Here is a 16,825-nt window from a genome sequence, read left to right on the forward strand (position 1 = left end):
GAGGTGCTGCGCACTTAGGGACCTGGCTTCAGGCTCAAATCCTAGGTCTATCTGCTCCACCCCATCTTATCCCTGGTGAAAGGGGAGGAGTAACACTGCTCATTGCCCAGGGGGTTGGACCACTTAGCTGAGCTCCTAAGCATGAATGTCTAAGCGAGCTGCCAGCCATTTGCTGACTATTCTATAGAACTAGTTGCTGGGAAGCAAAATCTCTTAATCTGTTTATGTATTTGTTGACAGAGTCTCATGAACTTCAGGCTGGCCTCAGACTCACCGTGTGTTGTGTAACCAAACGTTTCCTAGGGAGATTCAACACACACACACATCTACCAACCCTAGACAGGGAACCCATGTCAAACCAGAGTACAGATACCACCGAAGTCCGACTTGGTAAACCAGTGAGTTTTATTGGGCTAGTTGGGAAAAAGCCCAAGCTAAAGCCAAGCTTTCATAATTAATAATAGTTTCCATGTCATTATTTGTGGGATGGCCGTCTCGATGAGAAAGTACTCCTACAGATGGCATCCAGTGTGGAGGCTCACATACCCAAACATAGTGCCTGAGAAAGCTTAGCAAAGTTCTGGAGAAGGAGCTGGATGTGGCTTCCTGGTCCCACAGTCTCTCAGGTAGGCCAGTGCTGGCAGCATACAGAGGCGTGGCTTCCAGCTGTTGCCTGTGGGCATAAAGCTTGGCTCTCACAGACCTGGGTGGGGCAGAGTCAGCCACCAGTGTCACACTGCAGCAGCAGCTCAGCAGTTTCAGGTTTGGCTCATGTGGTGAGAGAAGACTGCAGATGAACAGTAAAGCAAGGTTCAGACAGAAAAATATCCCTACAAAGGTGCAGTATGCTTAAAAAGGTGCTTAGGTGCCGGAGAAAGAAGAGAAAATTGGTATAGACACTCATAGAAATAAAAAAGTTTAAAAATAATAAAGTCTTTAAATAAAGATTAAAGTGATTAAAAAGGGCACTTAAAGATGGGAAATACAGAGGGCATCTGGATCCTGCATGGTGCTTTTTTAACTTTGAATTTTTTAAGTGCTAATGAACAAAAAATGGCAGCTGCTGAGAGATATTGGCTTGTGGAAAAAAACTACTGAATTAAATCAGTCTATATATTTTAAAGATGTCTTAACTTGAGAATGGAAGTCAGAAAATACATTGTGTTGGGGGAGAGATTATGGTTTTGTTTCCACAGGAAACAAAAAGCTATGTATTCCTTCAAAATTAATGAAGATTAGATTTGACCAGGGGAGACCTCCTAAAAAATCATATCTACAGACATGAAGGAAGAAACCAAGAAAAACTATAACACAGGTAATGTATATGCTGATCCCTCTACTATGGGAACAGTTCTGAGACTCGATGAGACATAAATCTTGTTGGCTACAGAGTCCTCATGACTTACTACTACATGTCATCCTTTCATATGGCATGGATAAAGGTTTAACAGTCCACACAGACTTATAAAGTTAATAGACGCTTTTTACCAGCTCATAAAACAAACAAAAAAAAATCATCTTTTGCTGACTTGTGCACATCGCAATTCTATATTTGTTTTAATGCAGATATATATGTTATCTTTACAAGTCTGTATGTTTTCATAAAAAAAGACCAGACACCAATGAAGACAAGTAGCCCAGATGATACAGCCTCTCAGAATGCCTCTGTTGCAGTTTCCTCAAAATTCTGCATCCAGAACAACATCAAAGCTGCTAGTTGAGATGATACAGCCTCACAGACTACTCCAGCCAGGACTTCAGATAAGCTCTATATTTTCCTATCACATAGAGACTAAACAAAAACAATACAGCTAGTTCTCCCAGGACTTGACCATTATCTCAATTTTATGAGGGTCCCCTAAAGATGCCATTGCCCACAGACAACAGTAAATAATTTTGAGAACATGACACCCAGCTGGGTGGTGGTGATGCATGCCTTTAATCCCAGCACTCAGGAGGCAGAGGCAGGCAGATCTCTGTGAGTTCAAGGCTAGCCTGGTCTACAAAGTGAGTTTGAGGAAAGGCACAAAGCTACATAGACAAACCCTGTCTCTAAAAACCAAAAAAAAAAAAAAAAAGAACATGACACCCACATTCTCAAGAAGTAGATGTGGGTACTTTTCAGTGGTTTGATGGGTTATGGATGTTTGTCATCATTTAGGGGTGTTGGTTGCAAATTGTTACTGGTCATGGTAAGGGAGGAAACTAAGCAAAGGAGCTAGATTCAAGGATCTTTTTTTCTAAAAAGAAAAAGGGAGGCTATAGGAATGATAGAATAAAAGGATATATTATTGAATCTAAACTTTAAACTAAAAAGCAGCTACTAGTCTCAAATATTTTACATTGGTAAGGATTTTTGTATGATACAAATTTAAAGGGTTTTTTGTTATACTGTATGTATATTTCTACTCTTGTTTAAGATATTGTACCTATGCAGCTCATTTAACAATGTAATATAATTTTTTAGTCCTTAAAAGTTACTATTATAAACTATTTAGAATAATTTAGAAATGCAGGTTAGCAATTAATCATCTATAATAATCAAATTTGTAGTCATGTTAGGTATTTTTTCAAGGGTAAATAGAATATTTTAAATAGGTGGTCTTCAAACATTTCAGAGACCTACAGAATATGGCATTTAAGATGTTTTAATAACATAAGACTTTTCATGACAGTGAGTCACTTCTGCTCCTGGTAGCATCAATTTACTTCACAAAAAGGATGATGAGTATTGAACAACCTTTATATGGAGTTTGCTTTCATTGTGGCAAAGTTAGTCACTAGATAAGAAATTTCCCTTGTCTCAATTGCTGACAATATGTTATCCAAATTGAATAAGCAGGACACAAAAGAAGATGACTGCTAAACTTTACCAAGACAAAGTAGGACAATCCTTTAATATTCCTGCTTCACAGAAAAGTCTATCAGATATTCTAGGTCTGCGGGTCAAAGATGGATGCCCCAACCTTGCAGAGGAATCTTGGGTAACTGTTCAGGCAGACAGCTATTTCTGTCATTTCTATAGTTTTGGAAGTTGCTTGCTCTGCACTTCCCATTTACTGAGGTAATATTATATTCTTCTTGGATCTTTGATGGGGTTGAAGATTTGATAGCTATAGTTTTCTTTGTTACCAAATTCAGTAAAGAAACTTACATAAGAGATATAAAATTTATGTTTGAGAAACATAAAAAGCTTAAGTTGTTTATCTAAGAAGACGTTTTTCGGTCGAAATGGATATTTTAGGATGATAATATAAGTTATGATAGAAAATGATTTAGGTATAAAACTTTGGACTCACCAAGATAGAATAGTTAATAAAGTAATTTCTCTGAATTTGCTAAATTCAAATGGACTGGCCATTGTGAATGTAATTCTTATCTGATAATTGTTCTTATTCTGTATAATTTTACTATGTTAGAGATGAAACATTTCCTTTTTTTAGACAAATAAAAGCTGGAATGGGAACAGAGTGGGAGAACAAGGAAAAAGATACCATGATAAATGAAGGCATCATGGGAATAGGAAGAAGCAGAGTGTTAGGGAGGTTCCCGGGAATCCACAAAGATGACTCTACCATAGACTAGTGGCAATAGTTGAGAGGGTGCCTGAGCTGACCTACTCTGGTGATTGGATGGCTGAATACCCTAACTGTCATCATAGAACCCTCATCTAGTGACTGATAGAAGTAGATGCAGAGATCCACGTCTGGGTCCCAGGCAGAGCTCCAGGAGTCTAATCGATGAGAGAGAGGAGGGATTCTATGAGCAAGAGCTATCGAGATCATGATTGGAAAAAGTACAGAGACAACTAGCCAAACTGGTGGAAACACATGAACTATGGACCAGTAACTGAGGAGCTGGACTAGGTACTGGACTAGGCCCTCTGGATAAGCAAGACAGTTGTTTGGCTTGAATTGTTTAGGGGGCCCCCAGGCAGTGTGATTGGGACCTGCCCCTAGTGTATGAGTCTGCTTTTTGGAGCCTAGTGCCTATGGTGGGACACTTTGCACAGCCTTGATGTAGGGAGGAGGGGCTTGGACCTGCCTAAACTGAATGTACCAGGCTCTGCTGACTCCCCATGGGAGACCTTGCCTTGGAGAAGGTGGGAATGGGGCGTGGATTGGGGAGAAGGCTGGGAGGTGGGAGGAGGGAGGACAGGGGAATATGTGGTTGGATTTTAAAATGAATAGAAAAATCTCTTAATTTTAAAAAAAGGGGAAAAAAGAAAGTATTACTACAGTTACTTACAGGAATATGGGTCAGGGATTCCTTATAGGAGCAGAAATGACTCCAAGACAGCTGTGTCACAAAAGCCTACCCCAGAATGGGTGACAGCTCACAAAAGCTGAGAATTTAGAGCACACTGCAAGACTGCTGGCAGCTCAACAGGTTGGAAAGAGTCCTCCCCAGGTGCTACAGTTGGTCTAAACTTCTTTGAGCCAGCTTAACTGGTTTCTGCTTCTTTCGGGCAGCTGTCTTCTTCAAAGCTTGGATTGACTGAGTCTTCTTTGCAGTTGGACTCTCCTTCCCCTGACAGGAACTCTGAAATTTTTATTGCTTACTCTAGAAGGGAGGAGTCTAGAGAAACTGGTCAGTTTCAGAAACTTCCGAAGCTATCTTGAGTTGTTTTACTTAGGAACTTCCCTGCAGGATGTAATATTCCAATCTCGGAGGAAACAGTTACTCAACACTTAGATGGCCAAAGCTGCAAAGAAGAGCAAGACCAAGCAGAAGAAGAAACCAGCCAAGCTGCCTGGAAGAGATTAAGAGCAGAATCACTCGGAAAGGACACTCTCCAACCTGTTGAGCTGCCTGCAGGCTGTAGAGTGTGCCATGGATATTGCTCTGTATGCTGTGACTGTGTTGCTCTGATCGGTTAATAAATAAAATACTTATTAGCCAGTAGCCAGGCAGGAAGTATAGGTGGGACAAGCAGAGAGGAGAATTCTGGGAACAGGAAGGCTGAGGCAGGAGACGCTGCCAGCCACCACCATGAGAAGCAAGATGTAAAGATACCAGTAAGCCATGAGCCACATGGCAAGTTATACATTTATAGAAATAGGTTAATTTAAGATGTGAGATCTAGCTAGCAAGAAGCCTGAGCCATTAGGCCATGCAATTTTAATTAATATAAGCTTCTGAGTGATTATTTTATAAGTGGGCTGCAAGGCTGTGGGGGCTTGCCGGGACCGGGAGAGAAACTTTCCAGCTACAACAGTGTGCTCCTGCTTCCCAGTTTTATGAGCCATCACCCATGCTGGGGTGGACTTTGGGGATGCAGCTGTCTTTGAGTCACTTCTGCTCCTGCAAGTTATCCCTCACCCATATTCCTGTAAGTAACCCCAGTAAAACTCACTGGTTCACAACATTGGACTTTGGTGGTACCCATACTTTGGTCTGTCATGGGATCCCTATCTGGAAAGAATAAATGTGTGTGTGTTGCATCTCCCCAGGAAAAGTTTTGTCCCATAATACTGGGTAGCAGGGAATGGCTTTGAATGCCTGATCTTTCTATTTGTCCTCCAGGTGATGAAATTGCAGGCCCGAACCACCACTCTTAATTTTATGTGGTGCTGGAAAATCCAACCCAGCGCCTTGTGCATGCTGAGCAAGACACACCAAGCTACATCACCTGCCTCTAATTTACTTATCTTTGAGGCAGGGTCTCCAGATGTAGTAGAGGCTGGCCTGGAACTCCCATTGACCCACCTGCCTCTGCCTTCTGAATGGGCAATAGGTGTGTGCCCTGCCACATGCTCCAAGTCGTTGGCTAGTTTTGAAGAGGCATTTAGCCCCACACCATCCAGCGGGATGACAGCAAGGAACCATGGGTGATATTTATCATGATAAAGCTAAGTACAGGGAAAATGTAGTCACATTAACACTGTCCAACCAAACAAGCATGTGCCATTAGAGACAGCTCAAGCAAAAGATAAAGTGACTACAAAGAGGTGGGTCTTCATCGCCTGGGAAAGAACGTCCTAGGTGAAATGTATTGCTGATTCCTAGACATCAGTAATAGAAATGAAACTGCACACAGGGCAGAAAAAAAATGTGTGGTGCAGTTTGCAGGCAGTCAAACTTGAACTTCTGTCAGACTGTATAGCAACAGCATCAATCAAGGCTCATGTGGTCTTTCTGACCAACTGTCACTTTTAAACTATCATTTACCATGACTGTATCTGCAGCTTTTCTCTGAGATTTACACAGAGTACTTTTCTGTGTGAGTCTGCAAGGAAGACGAAGCTGGAGCGTACCGTGAGATGCACTCATGATTAGAACTGTCTCCAGCAGCCAAATCATTCAAAACAAACACAGTGCCTTACTCTTTGTCCGAGTCACCCTCGGCCTCCAGAACACTGGAGCCCAACCCTCTCAGATGGGGAAGGGAGAGCAAGACCGTGGCCATGGAGGGAGATTAAAAACAACATGGGTTTTTTTTTTTCTCTTGCTCTTCGAAATACAAATTGAATTAATTTAACACAGTTAGAGCAAATAACTGTGCTATGTGCTCAATTTAAGTCTTACAGCCTCACTGGGACAAGGTTCTGTGTTCCCAGTCGGGGACACATGGCTTTCATTAGTTTATCAGGACCCTGGTTTTTACTTCACACATTTAAATGGAGCCAATTGGAGCATGTGTGATGGCCTCAGATGCCCCCTGTGTCTTCTGATGTATTCAGAAGCCACACTGCCCTGTTTTGAAAGGTATCTAAATACCGGAAGGCAATTTGATAGAACCAGTGACACTAAATGCCGTTTTTAACTGGACAGCAAGTGATTTTACTGAAATAGTCACTCTACAGAAACTTCCCCTTTAAAGGAGCATTTATCTGGGAACTTTAAAAAAAAATGTTAAAGTTGCAAAAGTTTGATGCTATAAAAAATGGTGTGCATATTCGTGATTCAAAGACTTACAGGCTGTGGCAGTCACCACCCGTTTGACAAACTCAGAAAGCTAGTTACGGCACCTCCTGTCACCTTACTGCCACGGGGGGATGTGAACTCTGCCTTACTGATTTTTTCAACAGTTTTTTTTTCCTATTTCTTGTGTTGCTGAGACTAGAACCCAGGGCTTTGAGCATGCCTAAGCAAGTGCGTTCCCATCGAACCGTATCCTCTGCCTTGATTCTCTAACTGCTGCCAATTCTAGACCACAGATCACCTCTTTTCTCCCCAGCTCCTCCCCCATCTAGCAGAATTCTGCTCCAGCACTGAACTTGGATAAAGCAGGACCAGAGCTGGCTGTTTAAACTCGGTGCCTGTGGGTGCCTGGCATTCTGGTCACATATGGCTCCTTCTGCTCCCTTGAAATGACTGAACTGATGGGCTGGGCTCAGTCAGGTGCAACCAGGAAAAGCTAAAAACAATTCCTGGCCCCATCTATTGTTTGCCCCCCTCCCACCGACACTGTTGGCTGTTGGAAGCACCAGCTGGAAGATGGATGCTGGTATTTCCAGAAAGGCCTTTTGATTCAGGAGGGTTGTGATGGGGCCGCATGCTGTGGCAGAGGCATAATTATTTCCAATAACTGTCTAGGCTGCTTGGTGAGTTTCAAAGCCAGGGGCCTCCTTACTGCAGCCAAATATTTAGGGCTGATTTGGGAGGGTTTTATATTTACTGCCCATGTCAAATTGCATGGCTGAAAACTCTACTCTGCTAAAGGGTTGTTCAGCAAAACAGAAAGGAATGTTTTTCCTTGTTTCTTACAAATGTTGTATTAGCAGTAGCTCTTGTGGCCCTTTACACACTCCTACTGCCAGACCACACAGTGGAGGAGATGACACATTGTAGGTCTGTTGTGAGCTTTCCCTGGAGATATAGCCAGGCTCTTGCACCATGAATGCTAGGACAATAAAGAAGGGGGTCTTTGGGGCCAAAGTGGCAGCATTTGCCCACCCCTAAGCCTGCCACTCACTAGCTATGTGATCATGAACAAGTCCTGGAGCTTTCCAGGCCTGATGTCCACCCCTGTAAAGTGTGGGCAACTCTGGGACTGGTGGGGATGAAGGAAACAGTGTGTGGGAGCGTTTAACAGACTCCGCAGAGGTTGCATGGAGGCTGCTGACATCACCAGGTGGGAGGCTCCCTCTGTAGAGAGGAACGTTACTGTAAGCCAGTGTTCCAGACAGATGATGCTGAATCCCCTCCTCTGACCATTGTTGTCCCCACCCCCCCAGACTGGGATCCAAATCAGGGCCTCCAGCACACTAGGCAAGCCTTCCAGCACAGAGCTACACCCCGTTGTCAATGCGTTATAGGTTCCAGACACCAGCAAGATCAGGCAGTATTTTATCATTTGAACCTGACAGCAGCTGGATACAGCAGGAGCTCTGATCACCTCCATCTGACGGAGAGGGAACCTGAGGCGTGAAGGGTAAGCCACTTGTTCAAAACACATGTTTAGTAAGCAACAGAGTTAGATTTGGGAGCTGGTTGTGGTATGCCAGAAGGTCACGTGACACAAGAACCAGCTTTCCTGACGGTGACTCCACTTCTCTAGACAACACTAGCGCAGCCTTGGCTCTGGTTCTTCAATAAACACTGGGTGATTTGAGTCCAGTCATCATCTCAGAATGAGCCTTCTTGGCCATAGAAGGGGTGGAGAGCAAGGGGTCTATGGTTTGAGTATGGTTTAAATGTGTCTCATAATGGTTCGTGTGTTGGAAGCATTGCTCCCAGTCTGGCAGTTCCGAGAAGTGGGAAAACTACTAAGACATGGGGCCTAAAGGAAATGAGGTCCCTGGAGTCTAGGTGCTTGCTTGGAGGGCCTCAAGGAGCAAGTTCCTGCAAGAATGAGTTTCTATAAAAAAGATGGATTTTTCCCTTGATAGTTTCTTATCTGGCCCTGTGACTTCTTTTTTACACATGCTCTCTTCACACACACAAGCATTTGCTGTCTGCGCCAATGCCGTCATCATACGCATGCGCCCACGCAATGCTCTTACCACGAGAATTCTGAGCTGAATCAACTTTTCCTTATGTAATACCCAGCCTCAGGTATTTTGCTATAGTAACAGGAAACAGACTAAAATGAGGGGAAGAGCTACAAGGAATGAACATGTCAAGGCCGTAGCTGAGTAATTCTCAGTGTACCTGAACATGAGTTGATGCTGTCACTATTAGTTCTATCATTTATGGAATCTTTACAGTTATATCATCAGGCATCAGAAGTTTGGTCCCTCAGTTCTGGTGAACACATCTTGTTTAAAACTTTTTTAAAAAAATGTTTCACATACAAAAAAGATTAAAGAATGCAAATATATAGCCTAATAATGATCTCAAAATGAACACCCATATAGCATCACCCTCTCGCCTCAAACACCTTCCTTCTATCTCAGTTGCTTTTCTGTTGCTTATCAAATACTCCTGACAAAAAGCAACTTAAGGGAGAAAGGGTCTTCTTCCTGGCTCATGGTTCAGATAGAGTTCATCACAACAACAACAACAACAAAAAAAAAACAAAAACAAAAACAAAAAAACAGAGAACAATGCCAGTGTGCAGTCCACACTCTCCTTTTCATTCAGCCCGGACCCTTTCAATGAAATGGTGCTACCTACATCCAGGGTGGGTCTTCCCACCTCAATGAACCTAATTAAGGAAATCCCTCAGAGAAAGGCCATGAGCCAACCTAATCCCTTACCAAGAACTCCTCTCCAGGTGATTCCAGATCCTTTCAAGCAAACGACTGAAAACAACCACCACATTTTTCCTGTCCTTCTAATGTCGCTTATCAGAGGGTTACCCAACCACATGCCACAGCATTGGGGCCGGGCAGTTCTTTGGTGTAGGGTGTCCAGTGTATTGCAGACTTTTCTGAGAGCCCTGCCCTATACTCACTAGATTCTACTGCCATTGCTCCCAAATGGTGACGACCAACAAATTTCTTGGACATTTACAAATATCCCTTGTGTGTGGGGGGGGGGGGGGAGGAAGAACTATATCCCTGATACAGAACTCCTACAGCATTTTGATAATGATATCTTAGATTCCCTTTCTCCTTGGTCATGTGACCATACATCCTTTAGCATAATCATTTAGCTCTTCCTGGTCGAATAAATACTTTATCAAATAATTTAAATTATTACACAAACCCTAATCATAGCCCTCAAAAAATAGCCTCCTAGGTGGGGTGACCATGCAATTTACCATCCATACTGGAGGCACAGATATTAATCAGGACTGACCCAAGGCAAGTCAGCATGATCAACCTACTTCCAAGGACCCTCTGCTGTGAGTGAGCATTATCCTTGCAGCCAGGCACAATTAGGGCTCTCTTCCCACTGGCTAATTGTATATGAAGTGACGGGGAGACAATTAAAAACAGTGCATTCCCCAAGGGCAAAGTAACACAGACCCAAACACATAGCTCAGGGCTAAAGAGCTGCGCAATGGAGGATTTGGTTTAAGCACCCTGGGCCTTAAAGGGGTGCACTCTCCAAATAATCTCCTCCAAGACCAACTTAAATAATTTATATCACATTAGAATGAAAAATTGATTTAAAATAAATGCTTCCCAAGATCTGCCCACACATGTAGAAACAAGCATGGTCATCCCTGATAAGAGGGGCTTGGGTGTGTTGTGGATATTTAATTGATGTATTTACTTTCCTCCCTCAGGTCCCATTGAAAGCAGCATGCTTCTTATCAATTTCAGTTGCTTTACATTTTGAGCTCATAAGCCCCTATATTGACCATGTCCAGAGGCAGCTGGGGTTTTCTTGATACACACGAAAAACCATATTGATGACCTATTTGCGGGAGTACAGCTCAGCTCGACTTCCATTATGCAGGACATCAAAGAAGACAGGAATCAGTTGTCTTCATTAGGCCCTTTGTGCTTTGCTGAAACACCCGCCCCAGACTGTGTACAATTTTCTTCCCCAGCAACTGTATTCATGTGACAGATCACATGGTCCCTGTAGTTCTCTACTCCAGAAGTAATTTGCTACAGGATCTTCCTCCAGAGAAGTCAATAAGACTGATTTTTTCCCCTGGAAACCTTACAAAGAAAGCTTGCAGTTTGTGAGACTAAAAGTTCAACATCATGTGACCCCTTCTCTTGAGCCTATGGCTCATGATGGAAAGAGGTAACACAGTAAGGTAGGAAGACTGAGAGATTCAGTTGCCACCTCTCTCTCTCTCTCTCTCTCTCTCTCTCTCTCTCTCTCTCTCTCTCTCTCTCTCTCTCTCTCTCTCGTATTGACCCAGGTCCTAGAAACACTACACCAATCCCTTCCTAAGCTGGCACCCCTATGACCAAAGCCCTTTACTTATGGCCACACTGGGAACCAGGCTTCTAGCCCATGAAGCTGTGAGTGCCATACTCAAACCATATCCATCTAAACCAGCAACAGCTATACTATCCAGTCTTCTTATCATACAAAAAGGAACCCAGTATACAGACAGAAAAGCAGGGCTTTTAAAAACTGAGAAGAAAGCAGATCTTGAAGTTGTTTCTTCATCTCTAAGCAAAGTACTCCCCAACCTGTTAATGACACAAACCCATATACAGGAAAAGACACCGTGCCTTTGTGATGTCTATAAAGTATCCCAAAGCCACTTACAACTGTATTTCCCACTTAGCAAAACAATACTGATAGATACACACCCTCTGTAGCAGTGCATTTCAAACTTTGACAGTAACTCACGGTGAAATGACATGTTATGCTGCAGCCCTGAACGTATAAATGTCAGCCCCACCCCATAAATCTGACTCAAAGTTCCATAAAGCCACAGAACTCTTATCAACTTCTTATGGAGCCAGTCTCTTGTCTTGTCATATAGTCTTTTAATATTGGTTGTGACCAGTAAATAGAGTTTATGACCTTCATTTTGGAAAACACTGTCCTTCAAGATAAGGTTTAGAAATTGAGTTCATAAAGAAGAACTTGGTTTTGTCTTTGTTTTTTTATGACATTATAACTTCAGGAAGGCAGTTTACAAAAGAAAATAAGCTCGGCCCCTAAATTACCAAGTTTTTTTTTTTTTTAATCAAGCATCTAGCAACAGAAACATACCATCTTCAGACATCTTTCTGATAGCCTAGGACCCATGTTAACTAGAAGAAAAGGTAGGAGAAAGCCCTGAGGATTTAGAAATGAATTCATTACCAAACAAAAGATCATCTAAAACAAAATAAAACTGTTAAGTGAGAGGAAGGGAAGGAGAGAGAGAAAGGGGAGGGGGAAGGAAAGGTAGAGGAGGAGAAAGCCATCATTTGTAAACTCCGAGCCTTTACTTATGTGTGCAAAGATGTGCAATTCTGAAAATCCTTGCAGACTGGGTAGGACAATCAGATATTTTTAACTGCCTTCCATGCACCCTGTTTGTGTTGTCAGTTAGCCAAATTTTCCTTTCTCTTCCCGCAAAAGCATTGCAAAGCCTTAATTAAATCTGTGCCACCAAATGGACAGACACCAGGGAGTCCCAAGTTTTGCTAGAAACAGAGACTAGAAATGATAAATTCTTCTGAGACCAGGCAGCTCTTCCCTATAACCTGCCCCACACTCTGGACTGGCTGTGAAGTTAGCTCCGCCCACCCTTTCCTAGACTCTTTAGGCTCAAGTGTGGTTATATATGTGCTACAAGAGGACCCTTAACTTTTCTGTAGCTAACATGGAAAATTGTGAGCTTGCAAACACTTGCATGCCCTGAAGCCTGACCTTTTGAGAACTTGGCGGATGATGAAAATTAAACCTTATTGTGAGAGTGTTATAGGTAGACTTCTTCATTTTCCACCACTGACTTATCCAAATACTTTCCACCCACATTACCAAATTATAAGCAAATAAAGCGTTTGGTTAACACATACACAATGTCCCAACGACATGACAAATCTTCTCTATTCCAAGAAGCCCCCAGTTTTTCTTGACCTCCTCTGGGAAATATATGTACTGCTCCAAGACATGTGCCTATACATGCCTGCTGTTGTTTACAGAATAGCCTGCTAGCTATTTTGTAACGCTGAAGTCGGGAACAAAAATACACGGAACTCTTGATTCTCCATCAACTCTTAAATATCAACTTAAATTTATGAGGAAGAAACGGCAAGGTGGCTATTGTTGTTGATTTGTTTGTTTGTTCTTCATAATCATTAACAGAACATGACAGGGTCCCTTCTAGTGACCCTGCTCTGCTAAGGAAGGCTAACATGAAGTTCGATGAGTTGCTAGTAAGCCTTAATGGCATGGTCCTTAACATCCCTCTAGGGTTTGTCTTACTATTGGACTATTCACGAAGCCTGCAAACTGCCAGCCAGACTGCCTAACACAGCTCTCCCCAGTTCTTTTCAGCACGCTGCACGCTGTGTGTGACAGATCAAAGGGCGGCTAGAGAGGTTTAAGTAAGGCGAAGACGTTTTTCTTCCCTTCCAGACACTGGCTTTGGAAGTTCCTCAGATCCACCCCCTTTGGGACAAGAATCAGCATGTCAGGGATTGCCCTGTAATCTTTAACACATCCTCGGAGTTGGCGGGTGCAGTTCTGGGGCAAGCTCAGGCTAACCCTGAAGAATCATGCAGCTTTCCCGAGACTGTGGCTGTCAGCACCGTGGCGTCTTCCTTCCCCAAGGGGCCACCCTGCAGTCGCGGCCCTCTAGGTACCAGCAAACACATCAAGTCAGCCCGCAAAGTTCAGAGGAGTTGGCCCTGGTATGTTTACAAGTCCTAGCAGATCTCAGGAATGTTCTGGATAATTATTACCGCACCCAGAAGCGCCCAGCCCAACCCTCTCACATCTGGAAGGAAGGAAGCGGCCACACAAAGGAGAGCTAGAGACCTCCTCCTGCCACTGAATTCTCAGACCGGGGAAGACTGGAGTCCAGCTCTACCCCTTTGTAAATGGCACCCAGCTCTAATCAGGAGCATCTTTAAGAGAGCCATGCACAGGGAGACTTTGGCCTCTAGTCCAAACGAAATAACACTTCTCAAATTAGGGCTAAATATGCTTTATCAGGATAAAAATGAAAAGTGAGATACTCCAGAAAATTGACAGGGAGCGGTTCACACGCACACAGCATCTCCAATACAGGCGCGCCTAGGATGTGACACGCCTATTTACAAAGGGCAGCCAAGCCAAACCCTGGGTGCCCTCGGCTAGCGCCAGGGACCCCTCTGCTTTTTCCACTGCCTTCGGAGGGCATCTCCGGGCAACCGGGTCTGGGATTCAACGGTTCTTCTCCATACCTCCCACCAAAGCAAAAAGCTCATGGTCCCAGGCGGCGCTTTCACAAACCCCACTAGCATCAAAGCCTTGAACCCGCCAAACTTCCTGTCACCACACCGCCAGAGCCACCAAAGCGCGGCGCCAAGTGCCTAGAAACTCCAGTCCAGGCTGCACCAGCCCTGGAGCCTTGGGGCGGGGCTTCCCTGTAGCAGGAGTAGGGGACCTTCTCTGAGGGTCCCCAATCTGCGCTCCGCGCCGGGGGGCGCACTCTGCGGCTCCGAGGTGAACCTCGGCCCCCTCCTCCAGTGACAGTGCGGTCCGACATCCCCGGGACAGTCACCCACCAACCTGCTCAGCCGCCTCCTCCCTCTGACGCGGGGGGCTGTCGCCTTGCTACTTTATTGTCTGCGCTGCGCACCGCGCGGGACCCGGGGAACCCGCTCGGCGCCAGTCCCGCAACTCCTGGGCGCGCGGCGCCTTCCCCCGCGGCGGTTGTCTTCCTCTCGGTCCTCCTCCTCTCCGCCCAGGCTTGGGCTCAGCGTCGGAGACACGCAGTCCAACTCTGCAGCGGCTAGCCTGGCAGCCAGAGCCTGCAGCATCCCCTGGCCCGGAGTCCTCACCAGGATCCCCACACTCCGCGGAGGAGCCCCGAGCCGCCTTCCGAGTGTCCCCGCGTCCCTCGGTCCAGCCTCTGGCCGCTGTCAGCCGGGGCTCTCCACCGCTCTGTCTGCGCTGCCCCCGCCCGTCGCCTCTCCGGGGGCCGGGGCGGCCCTGCCAATGAGGCTCGGCGGATGCGCTGTTCCGGCCCAGTCATTGTATCGGGAGGAGGAGGGGGAGCGGAGCAGGGAGGGGGCGCTCAGCCCCGCGGTTGCAGCTCGCCCGGCCGCCTGCGCGCGCACAGGCAGCGGGCACCCAGCGCAAGCCGGTCCTCAGGTGCAGTTAGGAGGCGGGAGAGCTCGCCTTTCTGCATAGCCCTGACTTGGAAAAGCTGTGTGACTCTCGATTGCACTTCCTGGATTTAGGCACCCCCAGGACCTTAGAATAAAGGGAGACGGTAGGAAATGCAAGGTGTCCCCAAGGACTTCAGTGGGGCTGGAGAAATCACTAGACTAAGACTCCTGAAATCTGATGGCTCTGCATGAAAGAAAGGGGGGGGGTGTCTGATACTGTTTCACACTAGACATTTATGACATGACATTTATTCACTCTGAGTCAGGGTTACCGCGTTGCGCTTTATTTGGAGGCTCAGAGAGATTCCCTCCAAACAGCTGATAGTGACAGAGCAGAGGTCGCAATCCGATCCGATGCTGAGCTTAATGCAGTCATTGGGAGAAGGAAGGGAGAAGACCATTCATGAAACACCCACTAATAAGGTATTTTCTCTGTTTTATCCAATTGAATCGGCAGGTAGAACGCCAAAGTTGGAAAGCCTGGGCTGGATGAAAGCATGTCCCAAAGCTCCTTAAATACACCCCTCCCACGCACACTTCATTTCTTTACACACTTGCTGTTAATTCATTTTTCAAAGTAAATCCATTACAAAACTAATTATCTCCAACTACACAATTATGCAGCGTTTTGTTGAACAGTCACTTGTGAATATTTAATTTAATGTTTCTGCAATACTGGGGCTTGACCCTCCTCTCTCTTCCTTTCTCCTCTCTTTCTTGGCTTCTTCTGTTCCTGCTCTTCTGAACATCTCTTTCTTCTCAGCAGATCACAGTCCTACACAGAGCTCGAAGGGAGAGAGGACCTTGGTTTTCCTGGCCCCGATGTGGTACAGCTGCTGACGGGAAGGGGTGCAAGCAGAGAGAAAGTAAGATCTGAAGTGACAGACACTTGAGGTGGCTTGATGTGTGATAGATATCATGCGTGCCTGGTGTAAGTTCTAATTAAATTTTCTTCTGGTGCTGAATGGACTGTTTGCTTTCCATTAAATAGAAAAGACTGAATGAGCAGCTAACATTTGTTGAGTGGTAATTACTTGCCCTCTCAGACCTGAGCTGTGTAAGCAGATGACTTGGCACATGTCACTTCCTCCCATCCCTCATCCCCATTCCCTACCACCCACCCCTGGGAAGAGAAGGAAGCCCCCTACAACCAGGTCCACACCTGACACTTTCAGCTTCCAACACATAGTGGGAGCACATTCAGTGTCAGTTGAGTTTATGGACCTCTAATTTTGGACTTCTACTGAGGAAGGACGAAAGGTCTAGAGGTCAGCTGACCAGCCTGAGAACAAGCCCCTGGGAGGAGGTGGTACCCATCTGTAAACTTGGCAAATCACTCCACAAACGCCTGTTCAATGGGTACACCGGTGTGGAAATACGCACCCCCCCCCCCCAGCCCCAAGCGAATGTTTTGAGCCTTTGCTTTCTCCTAGGTGGATATTTTGCAAATCAGGAGACCTTTTAGATGGTGGGACCTAGCTGGTGAAAATAGGTTGCTGGAGGTGGACCCTTGAAGGTAGTAGCCTGGGTTAGTTTCCCAATTCTCTGCTTCCTGGCCTATGGTGAGGTGATGCAATGAACTTTGCTATGCCTCTCCCCAACTCTTCCCCACCATGACAGAATGGGCTGTCTGAGCGGGTGAGCTGAGCTAATCTTTGCTCTCTTCCGCTGCTTCTGCCACGTGTTTGGTCAGAGTGAGGAAAAGTAAC

The 16,825-nt window shown here is 45.2% G+C and overlaps 1 protein-coding gene across 2 annotated transcripts in view; it reads right to left on the minus strand.

Annotated features, from left to right (window-relative positions):
• The window catches only part of Frmd4b (FERM domain containing 4B), a 338,430-nt gene extending 323,512 nt beyond the window's left edge, over positions 1-14,918 (minus strand). The window contains exon 1 of one of the 2 annotated variants that reach the window (XM_006972576.2): positions 14,515-14,918. The gene's annotated coding sequence lies outside the window, so the exon portion shown is untranslated. The remainder of the gene's footprint in view (positions 1-14,514) is intronic. The other variant, XM_076567441.1, reaches the window with a different exon arrangement.
• Positions 14,919-16,825: the final 1,907 nt, after the last annotated feature.

The sequence above is a fragment of the Peromyscus maniculatus genome, chromosome 3 (genome assembly GCF_049852395.1).
Source record: "Peromyscus maniculatus bairdii isolate BWxNUB_F1_BW_parent chromosome 3, HU_Pman_BW_mat_3.1, whole genome shotgun sequence".
Taxonomy (NCBI): Eukaryota; Metazoa; Chordata; class Mammalia; order Rodentia; family Cricetidae; genus Peromyscus; species Peromyscus maniculatus.